Raw genomic sequence first — 22,704 nt, 5'->3', positions numbered from 1 at the left:
GCCCGTTTCCCACACCACACCCTTGTGAGATGCACATGAGTGCCAATGAATTGTTATTAACACCCCAAACAAATGCAGTACGTTTGCTTCCACCAAATTGTGGTTGGAGCAGTGTGTTCTAAAAAAGTGGTGCTTACACTGCATTGTCCACATTCCAATCCGCTTTGCTGTCTGATCTAGAACACACCAGAATGCATGAGAATTCACACATTCTGGTTTGAGCCGGACCTCCATAATGATAGTCTTCCATTTGCTATTTTAATTTATCTGCTTGAGTAAAAATGGAGAATTGTACGCTGATAAAGAACAAAATACCTGCGTCATTAGGATCTTGGGGAGTCAGTGATTACCAAACTAATGTGCCACATACTAGGTTCTAAGCAGTAACTGTCCTGGCACCTTTATCACAGGTATCACACAGGTGTGTTACTTTGCAACACATTTACATAAAGGGCATTAAAGGGCATAAGGGCATTAAGCACACTTTTCTAAATACAGTTAACCATACTAATTTTTATAAACTAAAATGAATGAATCATAATAATTAGTAATGTATTAGTAAGGATTTTTTACCAGGGCCACCCAGGAGAAATCACTTTATTATGCCACAGGCATAATGTTTCTATGCACCTGTGAAAGATCATTGTCTTGCTGAAAGAATTTTCTCCCAAGCATTAATTTGTAGCAACCTGAAACAAATTAGCCTGTAGTATTACGCTATTATGATACTATGATACAGATTATGATATAGCTGCTACCAAACTTTAGGTAAAGTTTAGTTTTTCCCACAGTTTGAAAGGTTCAAATGTTTTTGTTCTGCCTTTAACACTGGGTCATATGCTTTTTTTTTTTTGCACACAGAATATAGGCAAAGAGCAACACACCTGAGCCTATCTTAATGTGGAACTTAACTGTATCTGAACACCACAAACGGAAAATATCCTTTCATTCACTTTTAATATTCAGGGCAAAACCCCAAAGCAATGTCTTTTTTTTTTTAAATCCCCTCCCTCCTAGATGATTAGTGTAGCATTTACTTACATAGTTAGTAAGGTTGAATAAAGACACCAGTCCATCCAGTTCAACCTGAGTGAGTGTCTACAATTGTCCCTATCCCTTTGCTTTGTACATCGCACACTCACATTGGTCCCTACCCTCAAGGAGCCCACAATCCAAGGTCCCCATTCATATACTAGGGACAATTTTGGACAGAAGCCAATTAACCTACCTGCATGTCTTTGGAGTGTGGAAGGAAACCAGGAGGAAACCCACACACGCACAGGGAGAACATGCAAACTCCAGGCAAGTAGTGTCATGGTTGGGATTAGAACCAGTGACCCTTTTTACTGCTAGGTGAGAGTGCTAACCACTGCACCACTGTGCCACCCTAATCCCTGTGCCGCCCTCCTTTTTGGAATCCACTTCTCCTCAGCTCAGGCATGGAAGCGGAGGAGCACTTAGCTGAGAAAAACCCTCCTACCCCCCTCCACATGAAAGAAAAAAATACCCATGAAGATTTCTGTGATTTATGGCAGAAACCAGGAAGCAACTGAAGATGTATATAAAAAAACTAAAACGAGCAAGGCTAGCAGCATAAGGTTTAAACATATTTAATGTTGAATAGGAGAGTAGAGTTTCACTTTAAAAAAATAAGCTCTTTACAATAGTTTGCCATTACTTTGCAACCAGCAACTATTGAGAAAATGAACTACAACATAATGCAACAGAATTCCCCACGCTGTGAGGTTATCACGTTCCGAGTATTCTGCAGGTTGGCGAGACAGCTATTGTACTACCAATATTGATCTAAGCCTTGTGCCATTTTCAAGTTCTTGGATTGATAATCGTTCTATTGATTTTAATTGTGTGAGTGGTTTTCCACTATTTTTTAATAAAGGTGAATTTTATTGGTAATTGTATCATTGGAGGCATTGTACATTATTGTACATTATTATTACCACACTTCTTAGTCCGCACTATCCCACCCTAGCTGGTTTTACTCAAACTGGACCCTTTTAAAAAAAAGGTACAAAGGAGGCTGATTCATTAGGGCCAGGATAGACTGATTAACACTAGGGGGTAATCAAGGGATTAAATGTGTGTGCGACATGTCTCCTCTCCCCTGACAGAACAAGGATTGGTGTGTTTACACACACAAATCCCCGTGCTGGCTCTCGTGCATGCGTTGGCGCATGTCTGGTGGTAAACGCGGCCACGCGCATCAGGTCCCCCACCGTGCAGCGGGTGCGCGCACTCTTAAATGCAAAGCCGTACCCATACAGGGTTTCACCCAGTCGTGCCAGTCTGCTGCAGTATATCTGCATGAGCAGGTCAGCAAGCGGTTAAAGACAAGTGTCAGGGCTAGGCTCTCAGCCCCTTCCTTCTCTGCTCAGTTTGCTCAGCTGTCGGTTAATTACCAGAACTCATCTTTACACAGTGGCTAACCTGTTGATCATCTCCTGCTCATCAGTCAAGCCCACAGCCAGTCCCTCCTGACTATTTAAACTGCCTGGTTCATTTAAATTGCCTTTGCCTTGGTCAAACATATCTAGAGACTCTCTGCTGTGTTCCTGTTGAAGACTTGCCTGGCTGACATCACTTCTGGTTCCTGATCCTGTCTGCTGCCTCTGACTATGCTGATCTCTGGCTCCCAGATTTCCTGGCTTGTTCTGACTACCCGATTTGGCTACTGAACCCTGGCTATGTTTTGTCTATGTTTATCAGTTGTACCATCATTTCTTTTTTTTCTGATAGAGCCTTGACCTGGGCAAACCCTCTATGGGAGACACAAAAACCTATTGTCCTTAGTTACCCAGAGTTTGTGGTTTCCTTTTAAATAGTATTTGATGTCCCCGTATGCTCCACATCTGATGCCAAGAGCCTTACGTTCATCAAAGTATGAGAACTGTTGCTGATTACGCCATTGAATTCCGTACTCTGGCAGCAGAGGTCGCTTGGAACAATGAGGCCCTTTTGGCTGCTTTTTTCATGGTCTCTCAGATGACATCAAAGATGAGATAGCAGCCGAGACATACCTACAGATCTGGAAAAGTTGATCATGTTTGCCATTCTCATTGAATCCAGACTCTGAGAGAGAGCTTCCTTTGAAGAGCGCTTGCAGAAGCCTCCTGTACGTTTGGCTCCAAGCTTTGCAGTCCCACCCTTGCTTCCCTCACCTCCCATTACTCCTGGTACCGAGTCTGCCAGTGAAGTAGAACGCATGCATTTGGGCTTCACATGTCTCTCTGCAGATTAGAGGGCCTTTAGGAGGAGGGAGAGATTGTGCCTTTATTGTGGCCAGACAGGTCACTTTTTGAAGTCTTGTTCTACCTGTCTGGGGGGGACTTTTGCACCTGAGGTCCTGTAGGGGACAGAGCCTAGGTGACGTTGTTACGTCCCCAGTTACCTTGAAGGATAAGCCTCTAGTTTCGGTTACCCTTTCATGGTCTGAGTCGTTCATCGATACACAAGCTCCAATTAACTCTGGGGCTGCAGGGCTGTTCATAGACAGTGCCAGTGTCTAAGCACTCAATTCTGCGGCAGCTTCATGCCACTCCACTTGCCATTGAGGCTATTGATGGGAGACCTCTACAGCCTGTCCATGTGACTCGTGAGACACATGTGACTCTGTTGACCATGGCCATAGGGGCTCTTCACCATGAGATAATCCAATTTCAAGTCATTTTCTCTCTTCATTATCTGGTGGTTATTGGTTAACCTTTGTTACAGAGGCACAACCCCTCTTTTGATTGGCTTCGTGCTGAGGTTCTTTCGTGGTTGCTACAATGAAGTAAGACATGTTTTCGGAAAGTGGCTAAGGTCTTATGCACCTCTTCCCTCTCCTCCTTGCCAGATGAGTAAAATTTTGCTATGTCTTTGACAAGGGACAAGCCAGTATTTTGCTTCCACACCGGTTGTATGACTGCGCAATCGACCTTCAACCTGGTGCTATTCCTCCCCATGGCCGGGTTTACCCTTTGTCTGTCTTGGAGGATAAAGCTGTGGAGGACTATGTTGCTGATGTACTTTCTCGAGGGGTCATCCACTGCTGGTGCTGGCTTCTTCTTTGTGAAAATATAATAGGGGCCTCAATTACATCACGATTAAGAACGCCTACCCGATTCCGTTGACTATGGAATTATTTGACTGCCTCAATAGAGCAACGAAGTTCGATCGGAGAGGGGCATACAATTTTGTGAGGATCAAGGATGACAACAAATGGAAAACTACTTTTAACACCAGGGCGGGACATTATGAATACCTTGTTTGGCCTTTGTAATGCTCCTTCAGTTTTTCAAGAGTTCATCAACAATGTCCTCCAAGAATTGTAGCAGCAATGTGTGGTGGTTTATCTAGACAATATTCTGATATATTCTAAATCCCTAGAACCACAACACAGATGTCTCCCATGCGCTACAGAGGTTAAGAGATAATAACCTGTATTGTAAGTTGAGTGCCATCATGAACAGGCAACATTTCTGGGTTATGACATTTCTACTGCCGTTTTTTCAATGGACCCAGAGAAATTATCTGCAATTCTACAGTGGCCTCGACCCGTAGGTCTACGTCAGTTACAATGTTACTTGTAACATACTGGTGACCCCACAATAGGGATAAAACTTTTTAGCGGAAGGGAGTTTCTGCACAAATTGGTCATAAAATGTGATCTGATCTTCATCTAAGTCACAATAGACAATCACAGTCTACTTAAACTAATAACACACACATAATTAAATGTTACTATGTTTTTATTGAACACACCATGTAAACATTCACAGTGCATGTGGAAAAAGTATGTGAACCCCTAGACTCATGAGATCTCCAAGAGCTAATTGGAGTGAGGTGTCAGCCAACTAGAGTCCAATCAATGAGATGAGATTGGAGGTGATGGTTATAGCGGCCCTGCCCAATAAAAAACACACACCAGTTCCTGGTTTGCTTTTCACAAGAAGCATTACCTGATATGAACGATGCCTCGCACAAAAGAGCTCTCAGAAGACCTATGATTAAGAACTGTTGACTTACATAAAGCTGGAAAGGGTTATAAAAGTTTCTCCAAAAGCCTTGCTGTTCATCAGTCCACGGTAAGACAAATTGTTTATAAATGGAGAAAGTTCAGCACTGCTGCTACTCTCCTTAGAAGTGGGTGTCCTGTAAAGATGACTGCAAGAGCACAGCGCAGACTGCTCAATGAGGTGAAGAAGAATCCTAGAGTGTCAGCTAAAGATTTACAAAAGTCTATGGCATATGCTAACATCCCTGTTAGCGAATCTACGATACGTAAAACACTAAACAAGAATGGATTTCATGGGAGGATACCACAGAGGAAGCCACTGCTGTCCAAAAAAAAAACATTGCTGCATGTTTACAGTTTGCACAAGAGCACCTGGATGTTCCACAGCAGTACTGGCAAAATATTCTGTGGACAGATGAAACCAAAGTTGAGTTGTTTGGAAGAAACACACAACACTATGTGTGGAGAAAAAGAGGCACAGCACACCAACATCAAAACTTCATCCCAAATGTGAAGTATGGTGGTGGGGGCATCATGGTTTGGGGCTACTTTGCTGCTTCAGGGCCTGGATGGATTGCTATCATCGAAGGAAAAATTAATTCGCAAATTTATCAAGACATTTTTCAGGAGAACTTAAGGCCATCTGTCCACCAGCTGAAGCTGAACAGAAGATGAGTGTTGCAACAGGAAACGACCCAAAGCATAGAAGTAAATCAACAACAGAATGGATTAAACAGAAGAAAATACGCCTTCTGGAGTGGCCCAGTCAGAGTCCTGACCTCAACCCGATTGAGATGCTGTGGCTTGACCTCAAGAAAGTGATTCACACCAGATATCCCAAGAATATTGCTGAACTGAAACAGTTCTGTAAAGAGGAATGGTCAACAATGAGGGCGGCACAGTGGTGTAGTGGTTAGCACTCTCACCAAGCAGTAAGATGGGTCACTGGTTCGAATCCCAACCACGACACTACCTGCCTGGAGTTTGCATGTTCTCTCTGTGCCTGCGTGGGTTTCCTCTGGGTACTCCGGTTTCCTCCCACACTCCAAAGACATGCAGGTAGGTAAATTGGCTTCTGCCTGAAATTGGCCCTAGTATATGAATGGGGACCTTAGATTGTGGGCTCCTTGAGGGTAGGAGCCAATGTGAGTGTGTAATTTACAGGGATAGGGGTAGACTCAGGTTGAACTGGATGGACTGGTGTCTTTATTCAACCTTACTAACCATGAAACTATGAAACAATTACGCCTGACCGTTGTGCACGTCTGATCTGCAACTACAGGAAACGTTTGGTTGAAGTTATTGCTGCCAAAGGAGGTTCAACCAGTTATTAAATCCAAGGGCTCACATACTTTTTCTACCTGCACTGTGAATGTTTACATGGTGTGTTCAATAAAAACATGGTAACATTTAATTCCTTGCGTGTTATTAGTTTAAGCAGACTGTGATTGTCTATTGTTGTGACTTAGATGAAGATCAGATCACATTTTATGACCAATTTGTGCAGAAATCCATATCATTCCAAAAGGGCTGACATACTTTTTTTTGCAAATGTAAGTTGGACTTAATGGATTTGTGTCTTTTTTCAACCTCACCTACTATGTAACTATGTAAACATTTGAATGTCCAAAGCCTGGCAACAGTTCCACTTGAAGATATCTTTTTCAAGAGGGAATATGATTTCAATTTACAAATACCATACTGGTGACCCCACAATAGTGATAAAACTTTTTTGCAGAAGGGAGTTTAACAATATTTGTGGCCACTCATTAACCACTTGCTTACTGGGCACTTAAACCCCCCTCAGTCCCAGACCAATTTTCAGCTTTCAGCGCTGATGCACTTTGAATGACAATTGCGCGGGCATACAACACTGTACCCAAATGAAATTTTTATAATTTTTTTCCCACAAATAGAGCTTTCTTTTGGTGGTATTTAGTTACAGCTCGGAGTTTTATTTTTTGCTAAACAAACAAAAAAAGATGCAAAAAATAAAATAAAAAATCATGTTTTAATAGTTTGTTATAAAATTTTGCAAACGGGTCATTTTTTCTCCTTCATTGAAGTGCGCTGATTAGGCGGCACTGATAGGCTGCATTGGTGGGCACTGATGGGCTGCATTGGTGGGCACTGATAGGCTGCATTGGTGGGCACTGATAGGCTGCACTGGTGGGCACTGATAGGCATAGTTAAGGCGGCACTAATAGGCACAGATAAGGCGGCACCGATGGGCACAGATAAGGCGGCACTGATGGGCAAAGATGGGCACAGATAAGATGGCACGGATGGGTGGCACGGATGGGTGGCACGGATGGGCACTGATAGGTACCACTGATAGATGGGACTGATGGGCACTGATAGGTGGCTCTGATAGGTGGCACTGCTGGGCACTGATGGGCGGCACTGCTGGGCACGGATATGTGGCACTGGGGTGCAGCACCTTTGAGGCAGATTGTGGGCACTGCTGGGTGGCACTGCTGGGTGACACTGTGGGCACTGCTGGGTGACACTGTGGGCACTGCTGGGTGGCACTATGGGCACTGCTGGGTGGCACTGACGGGGGGCACTTACTTTTAATAAGTGTGGCACTGCAGGGGGCAGGTGGGCACTGGCAGGGGGCAGGTGGGCGCTTGCATTGCTGGCCGTGATCGGGACTGATGTCCCGATCACGGCCGCCGGTGATCGGCTTTTTTTTTAGGAATAAAAAAAAAGGAATAAAAATAAAGGAATAATAGCCAATTACCGGCTCCGTTATATCACATGATCAGCTGTCATTGGCTGACAGCTGATCACGTGATAAGGGGTCGAGATCGACCCCTTGCACAGATCGGTGATCAGGCGAGTCTCATGGACTCACCGATCACAGAGCGCGCCGCGCGCGCCCCTCAGGGGGCGAGCAGGCCGCTCGTACACGGGACAACGTCAATAGAGATCCGCGCTGTAGCCGTAATTTGGCTATAGCGCGGATCTCAAGTGGTTAAAATGAGAAGAAAAGAGTTTTAACCTTAAACTAGGTAAGAGGGTTCTTTACTGCAAGGGTGGCAAGGATGTGGAATTCCCTTCCACAGGCGGTGGTCTCAGCGGGGAGCATCAATAGTTTCAAGAAATTATTAGATAAGCATCTGACCGACCACAACATACAGGGAATTACTGACATATAATCACACACATAGGTTGGACTTGATGAACTTGTGTCTTTTTTCAACCTCACCTACTATGTAAACAATTTGAATGTCCAAAGCCTGGCAACAGTTCCGCTTAAAGATATCTTTTTCAAGAGCAAACATATTCTTTAAAAAGCATAAATTATCTGTTCCTTAAAAAGGAAGTAACCAGTTTTAAAAAAGGACGTTTTTTTTTGCTTATTTCTAACCTGCAAACTACTAGCACATTCTGTGAAACTTACCTGCAAACAAAGCCCTCGTTGTCACCGCTGGAGGCCGCATCCATCTTTACCCATCTTCCTTCTGGGTCCGTGGACTCCGGCTGTGTGACTGGCTGGAGCCGCGTGACATCACCTCTGCCCATGCACGTGGGAGCCACCATGCATGGCACAGGGCTCTGAAGAAATGGCACAGGTCGCCGTTCCTTCAGAGCACATGAGTAGATGATGTCAGTGGCGTATACAGTAAATATCTCCTAAATGTTGCAAGTGTAAGTGATATTTACAATACCTATAGGTTAGTCTATAATAAGGCTTACCTATAGGTACAATAAGTATTGGCTACGACACCACGGCAGTAACGTCAACTACGTCACGGGTGATGCACCATCCAACATCAAGCAAGTGCGCTGCACACTTTGAGGAACTTCCCCTCCTTTGAACAAGCAACCAGGATGGATTAACCACACACAGATGTGACATACATCGCAGCACTTTAGTGACACAGTGACCAGATTTGCAGCGGTCACACTCTCTGGACACCCTGGCGAGGAAGGAGCCCCATGAACAAACAAATTTGAGCAGTTAATACTCTCCCATCAGGCTGTCAGTAACGGACTTGTCCAGGATGCCTAGAAATCAAGAGAGCCTCATATTTTCTGGTTGAGTGAGTGGATCTGCGCCCTATTGATCAATTATTAGCTACTTACTGTTTCCAGCACTGCTCTGTGGCTACTACCTAAAACCTACAGACTGTCTCATTGACTAATTACTGTCCATACGGTTTGATTTGGGCCAGCAGTGCTGAACTAAGAACTGTATCTGGTTAACTTATGCAAATGCATCTACAGTCCACCATAAATTGGTTCATCTCTCACTAACAGTTCTCTTCCATCGAAGTGGGCCTCCTGAACTAATTTATTCAGTACCTAAGTCCTCGTTGTGCATATATAATCTATTTCCCAGCATGGGAGCATCTGGCAGACAATGTGATGATACACGCATAACCTGAAGGTACTTGGTACCGGGACTTATGTGGCTACAACATCTCCACTATCTGCCTTATATGCCACTGTACTTTATAATTATTCTTTATAATTATAAGTATTATGTGGTTATAGTCTGATATGACGTGATGGTCTTAATAGACAATGTTGTCTTAGTTGTAATCTTATTCAAGTGTTGGTGACGGGACCCAGTTTCTGTAATATGTTAATATATTTTTTTGTGCAATAAAGCATTTTCGCTATTTAGACTGCTTGGTCCGGGACCTTACCCCTGATTTTTTCTCTTTTTACCTGTGTGAGTATGGCACAAGGACAGGCTCAGGGCAATTTGGCTTTTTTGTTCCCCACGCCAATGGATGCTGATAAAGGATGCATCCAGTGTACTGTCACCATTTAAGACAGCGACAAGGATGGTGAACCATGACAGTGCACGCATCAGTGACACAATCCCTCGTCTTCCTGCTGGAGTATACTCTCCGTGGCATTATGAACAGGGCACTCAAGGAAGAGGACTTCCTTTCCTCTTAAGGCCGTTTATTGCAGACACCATTATTGTGATGCCACAGAACAGGATTCTGCCATTTTTGGTGGCATTGAAGCAGAGGAAGACATAAGTCCAACCTTAAGAGATGGTTTTCAGTCCCAAGAAACTGTGGGAGTAGTATGTGGCTGGGAAAACTTTTTTTTTTTGTCCTGAGCACCCACGGCTGTCGGTTTCAAGATCCCATTGGCATCATCTGTATCATATGATGAGAGTTTATCTAAGGGCGAAAACAGGCATGGCGAGCTTTCCAGTAGATGATCCACTGGGTTTCTGGGTCATGAGATAAGACCACTGGCCAGAACTTGCCCAGCATGCAATTGAGCTGCTGGGCTGCCCTGCAACCCGCATGCTTTTCGAATGGGTATTTAGTGTTGCCGGAGGTTTTGGGATGGATAAAAGAGCGTCTGTCCACAGACTCCATTGAGCATATGACATTTGTCAAAATGAATCAGTCCTCGATTAGCAACAGCAATCAAGCCCTTGATGCTGATTTTGCTGATTAAGTGTTATTGGAATCTTGAATCTCTGCAAGACTGTCTAGGCTGCCTAGCTTTGTGGGTGTTGATTTTATCTTGAAGTACCGTATTTATCAGCGTATAACATGCTCAGGCGTATAACGCGCACAGGCGTATATCACACACCCTGATTTTAGGGAAGGGAAGTTTCAGAAAAAAAACTTTCCACAGCCCCCTGCACAGCACACAGACCCCTGCACAGTACATGGACTCCTTTCTCTGCATAGCACACGGACTCCCTGGACAGCACACAGACCCTTTTTCCTGAACAGCACATGGACCCTTTTCCCTGCACAGTACACAGACTTCTTTCCCTGTACAGTACATGCACTCCTTTCCCTGCACAGCGGACGGACTCCTTTCCCTGCACAGTACACAGACTCCTTTCCCTGTACAGCATGCAGACTCCTTTCCCTGCACAGCACACGGACTCCTTTCCCTGCACAGCACGCGGACTCCTTTCCCTGCACAGCGCGGACTCCTTTTCTCTGCACAGCACATAGACTCCTTTCCCTGCACAGCACACGGACCTCTTTCCCTGCACAGTACACAGACTCATTTTCCTACACCGCACACAGTCTTTTTTCCCTGCACAGTACACAAACTCCTTTCCCTGCAGAGTACATAGACTCCTTTTTCCTGCACAGCACACAAACCCCTTTCCCTGCACAGTATACAGACTCCTTTCCCTGCACAGACTCCTTTCCCTACATAGTACATGGACTCCTTTCCTTGCACAGTACACAGACTCCTTTCATTATAAGAAAACAAATTAATTAGGAAGGTCTGCGCTTAGGACGTGTGTGAAGGTTGCAGCCTCCCCCCCAAAAAAACTGTAAGAGGGCTCTAGGATAAAGAAAGAAAAAATGTGTGATAAACTGCATCTTGGTGTCATTTTTAATTTTGGTGCGATTTTTCCTTTTTTCAGTTTTTTGGTGCGATTTTTATTTTTTTTGCATTTTGGGTTTATATACACCTTGATTTTATGATTGGGACACTATATGTATATACTTATATGTTTTTGTATAAGGTGCGATAATTACATTCTGGTGCGATTTTTTTTATAACTTCTTTGTTTTTTTGGTGCGATTGGTATTGTTTTAATTTTTTGAAGTATGGCAGTGCCGTCCCAGAGCCAGGCCCGACACTCTCTCAATGGGTGGCATCCGAGGCAGACCACATGATCCCCCCCCCCCCCCATTGGCATATAACATGTAGGCATGGTTTATCCTCTGTTTTCAGGGGAAAAAAGTATGCGTTATACGCCGATACATACGGTCATTTTTCGGTATGGGTTTCATGGGTACAATTACAACTCATGACAATTTTTCCGCAACTGTTTGACAGCTACCTAAAATTTAAATTTTCTCTTTCGTTCATTGACAGACACAGCTCCATTAATTCTTGACCTTAGGGTTATCGCGCCACCTTCAGGAGAGGACTAGGCAGAAAAGCAAAACTGCACAGCACCGTCAGGGGGTGGTCCCTCTGGCTATAACCCCTCACCCTGCTTCCTGCAGCTCAGTTTTTTTCTGCCTAAAGTAGGAGCACTTACCACTGCAGTGATTCTGCTGAGGTGGCAGTCCCTTTTGGGTCCCGCAAAGTTCATCTACAAGGAATGGGGAAGCCTGCAACGGGCCTTTTCAGTCCCAAGAAGAATGGCGGTGCATTACCCCTTTGAGGAGAGCCTCCTGAAATGGGCGCCTCCTCCGGTCGTTGACCCCTCAGTATCCAGGTTAAATAAAGTAACCACGTTTCCGGTAGAAGGGACTCCTGCCTTCAAGGACCCTGCCAACAGGAGGGCCGAGGCAGTGGCCCAGTCCATGTTTACGGTGGTGGGGTCGGCGTTATGACCTGTGCTGGCCATGGCCTTGGTGTCGCAGATGCTTACTGAATGGTTAAAGCTGTGAATTGGGGAAGCAACAGTCTTCTCCGGTCTGCGTAGAACTGCCAGATCAGTTAGTGCATGCCGTTAAGTATGTCTGTGATACGGCCCCCTTGCTCTCTAGAGCATCAGTATCAGCGGTGGTGCTACGGCCCCTGATTTGGCTGAAATGTTGGTCTGCAGACCAGACACCTAAAAAAGCACTGGCGGATTTGCCCTTCCAAGGTGAGAGGCTATTTGGAGCTGGATGACATTGTGTTGGATGACATTATTAAAAATGTTACCGTTGGTTACATAGTAACATAGTTACATAGTTAGTCAGGTTGAAAAAAGACACAAGTCCATCCAGTTCAACCAAAAAAAATAAAATAATTTTATATATATATATATATACACATATATATATATAGAAAGGCCAGTATGGTGGCCTGAAATTATGGGTGGAGCCCGGTGGTATATAAGCAGCCGTTCGCCCATCCTTCCTCGTCGGTTCCGGTGCGCGATACCTGATACGTCAGATATCAAGGGCCGACTATCCAGACCAGACGCAGTGAGCCGTTCGTCAGCTCCCGCGTTATTCGTCTCCAATATTTTGACAAACCGTCTCTCGTCCATCAGCATCCGTAGGTTCACCGTCGGATTGTCGTCGTACCCATCAAATTTGTCGCTACACCTCGGGCCGGCTGTCGCAGGTAGGGCTTCGGCACCCTCTTTTCATTATGTTTTCGATGTACCGTCATCATGCTTGTACTCACGAGCCGCTCGGTTCTTTCATATCGAATGTTTTCGGTGGCCTCGTACGCATGTCACTATGTTCTACTTTGCGATGTAGTCGTTATCATCGTTCGACACGTTCGATTACGCCACGTCAGGCGATTCATTCACAGGTACGGCATTCGAAACCGTTCGTCTGCCCGAGCATTTCTATTTGTAGCGGTCGAATCGTTCGACTCACAGCGACTGCTTGTTACGACAAGGCAAACAGTCCGCACGTTTCGCTTGGTCTGCTCCAGTTCGAATATGTCTCTTCGTTCATGCAATTGTGTTAGGTGTTTCATTTCATCTCGTTTCATTCATTTCAGTCCCAGTCATTTCTACTGTTTCAAAATCATTTCTGTCACTAGTCGCGCTCCGGCGCGAATCCTGTCGCACCTCCGGTGCACCGATTCGCTTTGAAGTGCCCCAGGGTTCGGCCTCATTTCTGTACATGCTCCAGAGACTGAATCACTCGCAGGATCACGCACGGTCCCTGATTCTGGTCTTTGTCATGGCATACCATTTCTGTCACTTATTACACTCCAAGTCGAGTCTTGTCGCATTCCTCTATGCACCGGTTCGTCCTGGTGCGCCCAGCTGCTACGCCTCATTTCGGTACATGCTCCAGAGACGGATTCTTTGGTAAACCTATAGATCAGTCGTTGAATCCTGTCTCTGTCATGGGACATCATTTCTGTCACTTATTACACTCCAATTCGAATCCTGTCGCATATTAGTTATGCACCGATTCATTCTGGTGTGCCCAGCTGCTACGCCTCATTTCAGTACATGCGCCAGAGACGGATTCTTTGTTGCTACCATCAGTCCAGTCGTTGATTCCTGTCTCTGTCATGGGATATCATTTCTGTCACTTATTACGCTCCGATTCGAATCTTGTTGCATTTATTGGATGCACCGATTCGTCCCGGTGTGCCCAGCTGCTACGCCTCATTTCAGTACATGCTCCAAAGACAGGATTCATCTGTTAGGTGCATGGGCTCGTCTTCTGATTCCAGTCTTTGTCATGGGTTTCATTTCATTTCACCTATCACGTTCCGGTACGAATAAATCACATTCACGGTCCAATTCGTCCCGGCGTGCCCCAGGAATGGCCTCATTTCAGTACATGCTCCAGTTTCCGTTTCGTGCTCGGTCGCAAGTTTGTGGCATGGCGATTCGGATCTCTGTCATGGCAGATTTACTCATTTCACGGTCACGTATCGCTTCCCGCTTCTAGTCCAGTTGATTCTTCAATGTTGGATTCTTATCGGGGGGCCCTTGCTCGTCAGCCTCATTTCACGATAAAAGAGAAAAAAAAAAAAAAAAAGGGGGAAAATATATATATAATAAAAGGGGGTAGGGGGGAAGAGAAGAGAAATTTCATCTGTTTCTTTCATTTGTGTCATTTTCATCTCATGTCTGAAGTCTCACCTCCACTGTTAGCTAGCCTTCATCAGGTGCGAGTCTCAAACAAAAAACTTCACCTTCATCTCCTCAGGTCAGTCGAGTTCAGTAGGTCCAGCCTGCACCTGGTCGGACGGTGCCTCCTTCGGTAAGCATAAATCATCTAGGGGGAAAACGCCCTTCAGCAAAGCATCCTTCCTTAAAACAGGTATTTCTGTAGGAGTCTCCAACCAGTTATAATCCATGTCACCCCTTGTAGGTCCGTATTAGGAGAAAACCCGGATCAGAGGGCGTAGCCTCATCAGACCCACGTTCTGTTACCATGTCCCAGGCTGACAGCGAGGACCTCACGGCTCCATTGTCTCCATCCGTTTCAGAAAATGGCAGTCAAAGGGCCTTCAGAGCATGGACCATTCCCAGGCTGACAGCCGAGCTGAGACGCAGGGGCGTCCCCTTTCCAGCAACAGCCAGAAAGGCAGAGCTTTTCCGGCTCCTGTTTCCTCCCCCCGCGGTGGTGGAGGCTTCGGCTCAGCAGGCCTCATTGGGCTCCATCGCCTCCTCTATCTCGCAGCTCCACACCCTGGTGTCGTCCCTCACAACCTCGATGTCTGATCTACAGGGCCGAGTGGCCCTCCTCGAGACCCACCCCTCTGTTTCTCCGCCAGTGCCAGCATCCCAGCCAGTTGTTAGTCTTCCCGCAGGTATCTCCGGAGGTGCACCAATAGTGTACCCATCTCATTTGGTGTCAGCAAACATCAGAAAAGACATATTAGAGGGCAAAGACGTCAATTTGGCTTCTCTTCTGATCTCGATTCACGAGCTGGCAGAGAATAAGGCGTATACTTGGGGGGACGTATCAGTGGTCCTCAAAGCCAAGGATCCCAGACTAGACAGGAAACTCTCTATCACCGAGTTTTCCCTGGCCTTCGGCATGATGAGGGACATCATTTGCTCAGCCTCCCCTGGCAGAAGGGAGGAGCTAGATCGGTACCTCCATGTGGTAGTTGACCTGGGGTACAAGTACGGCGGGTTTTCATTCTATGACTACCACCGCTCCTTCTCCGCTAGAGCAGCTGCCAGGCTCTCCCAGTTCCAGACCCCTACGGACTGGAGCACCATGGACACCGAACTGTTTTGCCGCCACTTCGCGGGGCTACGGTCCCCTCTGTGTGCAATATGCCAGTCAGCAACACATACTGCGGCCTGGTGCGCTACCTCAGTGGCAGCCCCTCCCTTCGACGGTCCATCTACCTCGGGTACCGCTCAGGGCCTGCAAGCACCAGCTCGCCCGCCGCAGACCGATAAGCTAGGGCGCCCAGTTAAGACCATGGGCGGTGCTCCGATCTGCAACAACTACAACAGCGGGTCGTGTAACTTTAGTCAGTGTAGGCTGCTCCATGTGTGCACCCAGTGCCATAGAGCTCACCCCCGGCTCATGTGTGAGGTCAAGCAGCTCAAAAGGTCCTGACTGAGCCGGCTCAATGTCGCATGGCTTAGTGTCTACCTTTCCAGTCACCCTACCCCCTCACTGTCCACCTTCCTCGTCCAGGGCTTCACAGAAGGTTTTCACACTGGACTTATCTCTCTCCCTCACTTCACGCACGAATGCCAGAACCTACGGTCAGCAGCCACGGATGAACAAGCCATCGACCAACTGCTGCAATCTGAGCTAGATCAGGACTTTGTCATCGGCCCTTTTGAACAGCCCCCTTTCAGCACCTGGCGAGTCAGCCCTATTGGGCTTGTCAAGGGCAAGTTCTCTAATAAACTCAGATTGGTTTATGATTTGTCAGCGCCTCATTCCTCCACGGTTCCCAGCCTCAATTCTCTTATTCCCTCTGAGGAGTTCTCCCTTAAATATGCATCGGTAGACATGGCCATCCAGGCCATTCTTAAAACAGGCATAGGTACCTGGCTTTCCAAGGCCGACATCTCAAACGCTTTTAAACTTCTTCCCATCCATCCGTCCCTCTGGTGCTGGCATGGAATCAAGTGGAGGCAGCGCTACTACTTTGCCACTAAACTCACGTTCGGGTCCAAGAGTAGTCCTTGGCTCTTCGACACCTTCGCGCAGGCTCTTGCTTGGATCTTGTTACACGTAGCCCAGTGTCAGGAAGTCATTCATTATCTGGATGACTTCCTGCTGATAGAGCCACCCGGCTCTCCTCCACGAGATCTGGGTAAGTTGAGGGTAGTCTTCAATAATCTTAATGTCCCCATCGCCGAGCACAAGGTGGAGGGTCCGTCGCAGGCTATCACCTTCCTCGGGGTCAGCCTAGACACTAACACTATGCAGGCCAGCCTTCCCCCGGATAAACTGACCCGCATCAGGACGGTCCTGAGGGACTTCACTCATGCCAGAACTTGTACCAAGAGACAACTTCAGTCCCTTCTTGGTATGCTTAATTTTGCTATGCGCATCATCCCCCAGGGGCGCTCGTTCGTGTCACGCCTGTTAGCCTTGTTATCCCACTCTCAGGACCCGGAGCAAGTACTCAGCCTGGATTCCGCGGCTATGGCAGACCTAGCCATGTGGGAGGAATTCCTATCTTCTTGGAACGGAGTGTCCCTGTTCGTCCCCTCCGTGTCCGCCCTTTCACCTCGGGTGGTGACCGACGCGGTGGCCTCCACGGGCTTTGCGGCGATCTTTGGCAACCTCTGGCTCGCAGCCCCCTGGCCTCCACAGATACTGGCTATTCCTGGCTTCACTGAGACGTCCTCCCTGTTTGAGCTATATCCCATTGTAGCCGCTGCACACACCTGGGGCCGCAGCTGGTCGGGCCAGACGGTGGTCTTTTCTACAGATAACCTGGCCACTGCGGAGATTGTTAATAAAGGCAGGTCCAGGTCTCTACAGATTATGTCCTTCCTGCGGCGACTGACCCAGCTCTCATTATTGTTTCAGTTCAACCTTCATTGTTCCTTTATTCCCGGCAAATTTAATCAGGCGGCGGATGCTCTCTCCCGCTTTAACTTTGTTTCATTTTTTGATCAGGTACCCGGAGCCGAACCAACATCAGCAGCTATCCCGGACTGGTCTCAACTGATCTTGGATTAGCCCCACACTTGTCAGCAGCAACTCAACTCATCGATCACTCCCTCTCAGACAATACCCGCAAGGCCTATCAGTCGGCCTGGAGGGCCTTTAGTCGCTTCGCATCATCTCACAATACAGAGTCCTCCCGGGTCAAACAAGTCCTTGCCTTCCTTTCCTACTGCCATTCGGACTTGGCATTATCCTTCAACACAATCCGGTTGTACTTGGCCGGGGTACAACACTTCACGTCCCTCCAGGACCCTACCAAGCCCTCCTTATTTACCTTTCACGCCGTCCGGGCTCTCATGCGCGGCATTCAGAAACGTCGGCCAGTTTCCAGCATCAAACGGCTGCCTATCACAGGCGAAGTGTTCAGGGACATGTCAGACATTTTGGCCTCTTCACCTTTCGGTCTCCATGTCAGTGTCGTCCTGCAAGCAGCCATACATCTGGCCTTCTACGGCTTCCTGCGGCCAGGCGAGTTTACCTGCAGTAGCCCCTCGGCACGTATGCTGTGCAAGCACCATCTAGTCAGGTTCGAGGACCATTTCATCTTGCACTTAGCGGTTTCCAAGACACAGCAGCTTGGCCCAGGTACGGACATACATTTCTATAAGACCTACAACCGCTGGTGTGCGGTTACTGTCCTCTCCCGCTTGTTGACCCTTTTGGCCGATCAACCAGGGACTGGCCCACTTCTACCCTTTCACTCAAAACCTCTCAACGCAGCCCAGTTCATGGAGCATGTCAGGATACTCCTGGGCATCCTTCACCTCAATCCTGCGCACTACTCAGGACATTCATTTCGCATCGGGGCAGCTTCAACGGCCTCCCGCCAAGGGGTCCCGGTCCATGTTATCAAAAAGTTGGGTAGATGGAAGTCCTCCTGTTTTGCACGTTACGTACCCAATCCGCAGATTGAGATGGCCCAGGCCTTTGTCAAGCTTACCCAGTAACAGTCTGTGTTCAATAAAATGCTTCCCCTACCTGAGTGTTTTGCCCCCTTATTTTGGTATACCGTACGTTAGACCAGGGCACACTTTCAGGTCCATTTCAAGTAAGCAAGTTTATGTTATCCTTGTCTTTCATCCTTATCCGTATCGGTCAGAGGGCTCTACACCATAAATAGAAAGGCCAGTATGGTGGCCTGAAATTATGGGTGGAGCCCGGTGGTATATAAGCAGCCGTTCGCCCATCCTTCCTCGTCGGTTCCGGTGCGCGATACCCGCCCACCCGCCCCTTTATCAGGCCTTTACTCTAGCACACTCCTCATATGAGTACTCATTTCACCCATTTCATATTTATTTCATTTTAAGGTATGCCCCCTTATTTTGGTATACCGTACGTTAGACCAGGGCACACTTTCAGGTCCATTTCAAGTAAGCAAGTTTATGTTATCCTTGTCTTTCATCCTTATCCGTATCGGTCAGAGGGCTCTACACCATAAATATATATATATATATATATATATATATATATATACACACACATATACATATATATACATATACACACACACACACATATACATATATATACATATACATACATACATACACATACATATATACATATATAATAAATATACCAGCCCATATACCCAATTCTATACCCACAGTTGATCCAGAGGAAGGCAAAAAACCCCAGCAGAGCATGATCCAATTTGCTAAAGCAGGTGAAAAAATTCCTTCCTGATCCCCCGAGAGGCAATCGGATTTTTCCCGGATCAACTTTACCTATAAATTTTAGTACCCAGTTATATTACGTACACTTAGGAAATAATCCAGGCCTTTCTTAAAGCAATCCACTGAGCAGGCCATAACCACCTCTGCAGGGAGTCTATTCCACATTTTCACAGCTCTTACTGTGAAGAAACCTTTCCGTATTTGGAGAATAAATCTCTTCTCCTCTAGACGTAAAGAGTGCCCCCTTGTCCTATTTGTTGACTTTAAAGTGAATAACTCAACACCAAGTTCCCTATATGGACCCCTTATATATTTGTACATGTTGATCAAATCCCCCCTTAATCTCCTCTTATCAAGAGTGAATAAATTCAGTTCCTCTAATCTTTACTCATAGCTGAGTTGCTCCATGCCTCTTATCAGTTTGGTTGCCCTTCTCTGCACTTTCTCCAGTTCCCCGATTATCCTTTTTGAGAACTGGTGCCCAAAACTGAACGGCATATTCCAGATGAGGTCTTACTAATGATTTGAACAGGGGCAAAATGATATCTCTCTCTCTGGAGTACATACCTCTCTTAATACAGGAAAGGACTTTGCTCGCTTTGGAAACCGCAGCTTGGTATTGCATGCTATTATTGAGCTTATGATCTACCAAAACCCCCAGATCCTTCTCCACTATGGATTCCCCCAGTTGTACTCCCCCTAGCGTGTATGATACATGCATATTCTTAGCCCCCAAGTGCATAACCTTACATTTCTCAACATTAAGCCTCATCTGCCACATAGTCACCCAATTAGACAGAGCATTGAGGTCGGCTTGTAAATTGGTGACATCCTGTAAGGACGTTATTGCACTGCATAGCTTGGTGTCATCTGCAAAGACGGAAATGTTACTCTTGATCCCAGACCCAATATCATTTATAAAGATATTAAAAAGCAAGGGTCCCAGCACTGAACCTTGGGGTACACCACTCAAGAGTGGGAAGAGCACATCGCTCCCCCAGGAAGGGTAAGGAGCCACGCCGTAGGCAAGGGCCCTCTTTTTCCTCTCAGAAATGGCTTTTTCGCCCACCTGGGTCGACAGGTAAGGGTTCCCAGTCCGACAAGGCGCCTGCTGAAGGACAAACGCGTCCCTAGTTTCGCAAGCCAAAAAAGTCTGCGAGCAAAAATGTTACCGCATGAAGGTTTGCCCCTGCCCAACTCTCGGTTGGGGGGTCACCTTCAGGAGTTTACAGCTCGGTGAACCTCCCTACTGTCCGACCAACGTGTTTGCGAACTGGTTTCATCGGGATACAAGATATAGTTTCTTTCTTGTCCACTAAACAGATTTTTTTCCCTCCAACCTACCTCTACTTCCAGCTTGTCAGAAAGCCTTGTTCGGGGCAGTATGGGACTTGCTGCTGTGCAGGGGTGATAGTAGCTTTACCGACGCTGGAAAGGTTTTCAGAGATTCTACTCCAATCTGTTTGTAGTCCCCAAAAAGGAAGGGGTACGTCCAATCCTGGACTTGAAGGCCCTCAACAGCTTTGTGAAAGTGCAAAGGTTCAGAATGGAATCAGTTCACTCCGTGGTCACTGCACTCCATCAGGGGGACTTCCTGGCGTCCTTGGATATCCAGGAAGCATACTTACATGTACCCATATGCCTCAGGCATCAGAGGTTTCAGTGATTTGCAGTTGGGAAAGAGCACTACCAGTTTGTGGCTCTCCCTTTTGGCCTGGCGTCAGCACCCCGAGTCTTTACCAAAGTGTTAGCTCCAATTCTGGTGCTGTTATGGCAATGTGGGATCACAATCGTGGATTACCTAGACAACCTCCTTTTGAGAGCAGCTTCCTCCTCAGAATTAAGGGAGGATGTAGCGATCACTATGCAGACTCTCCAGGAGTTTGGTTAGATGCTGAACTTAAAGAAGTCTGTGTTAGTACCGATTCGACTCCTGGAGTGCCTGGGCTTACTGTTGGACTTGAGTGGTCTCAGAAGCAAGAGTTTTTCTCCTTTTAGACAAGCTGCAGACTCTTCAAGCTATGGTGAGGTTATTGGTGAACCGCAGGTGGTCGTTGCTGCGCTTCTGCATTCGAGTTCTGGGCCTCATGGTAGCCACTTTCGAAGCGGTACCGTACGCTCAATTTCACACTCAAGTCCTGCAAAAGGAGATTTTGTCAAAATGGAACAAATCTCCATTATCCCTGGATTGTCACATTTGGTTGAGTCAGTTAGTCAGGGATTCCCTTCTCTGTTGGCTGAGATCTCCGGACCTTCAGTCTGGGAGATCGTTCCCTCCTCTCCATTGGACAGTGATCACAATGGACCCTAGCCTGACCGGTTGAGGGGGATTTTTGGGAGTACAGTAAGCCCAGGACCTCTGGTCGCGGGAAGAATCCCAACTGCCGATCAATGTTCTTGAGCTTCAGGCGATCAGACGGTGCCTCTCCACATGGTCCAGGAGGCTACAGGGGCGTCCGGTCAGGATCCAGTCGGACAACGTCAGGGTGGTGGCATATGTCAACCAACAAGGAGCTCGGCCGCAGCCGGGAGGTCACTCACATCCTCCATCGGGCAGAGCAGCACATCCTGGCCCTGTGGGCAATATACATTCCAGGCATAGAAAACTTGCAAGCGGACTACCTAAGTCATGAGATGCTGGACCCAAGGGAATGGCCGTTCCATCCGCATATATTCTGGCTCCTTTGCCTAAGGTGGGGCACACCAGATGTGGACCTCCTGGCCTCTCGACTCAAACTGAAGGTGCAGAGGTTTGTGTCCAGGACAATAGACCCCTGAGCAGACGCGTCAGATGCGTTGGTGGCTCCATGGGGGAATTATCGTGATTTATACCTTCCCCCCTCCAACTTCTACCACATCTACTACGCAGAGTGGAGGCTGAGGGGATTCTGGTGATTCTGATTGCCCCAGATTGGCCTCAACATCCTTGATACGCTGACCTAGTACGACTGGTAGAGGATGTTCCTTGGTGGCTGCCGATGCGAAAGGACCTTCTATCGCAGGGTCCGATACTTCATCCTACATTAACGGTGCTGGTTTTAATGGCATGGCTGTTGAAAACCAGGTACTAAGGGACCGGGGTCTGTCAGACTGTAATTTCCGATATGCTGAGGGCACAGAAGTTGTCTTCCTGAAAGATTTACCATCGTATGTGGAAGGCTTACATCTCCATGTGTGAGGAGATGGGGTGGCGTCCAGGATCCTGCTGTTTATGCCGCGAGGAGTGGATCAGAAACTTGTCTTAAGCACCATCAAGTGGCAGATATCAGCCTTGCTGTCTTTTCCAACGTCCCTTGGCGACTCACTCATTGGTGGGTACTTTTGTGCAATGGGTTCGACATGTAGTCCCTCTGGTTTGACCACCACTACCTCCCTGGGATCTGAATCTGGTGCTATCGGCACTCCAGAAACCGCCGTTTGAAAACATTAGGGAGATTCTCTTGTTAACTCGTTTTTGACACTGCTTGAGGACGTC

The sequence above is a fragment of the Lithobates pipiens genome, unplaced genomic scaffold (genome assembly GCF_037356315.1).
Source record: "Lithobates pipiens isolate NorthernLeopardFrog02 unplaced genomic scaffold, aLitPip1_a1.2 Scaffold_8, whole genome shotgun sequence".
Lineage (NCBI taxonomy): Eukaryota > Metazoa > Chordata > Amphibia > Anura > Ranidae > Lithobates > Lithobates pipiens.
The sequence above is the reverse complement of the archived record's forward strand: the minus strand, read 5'-3'. Positions refer to the sequence as shown.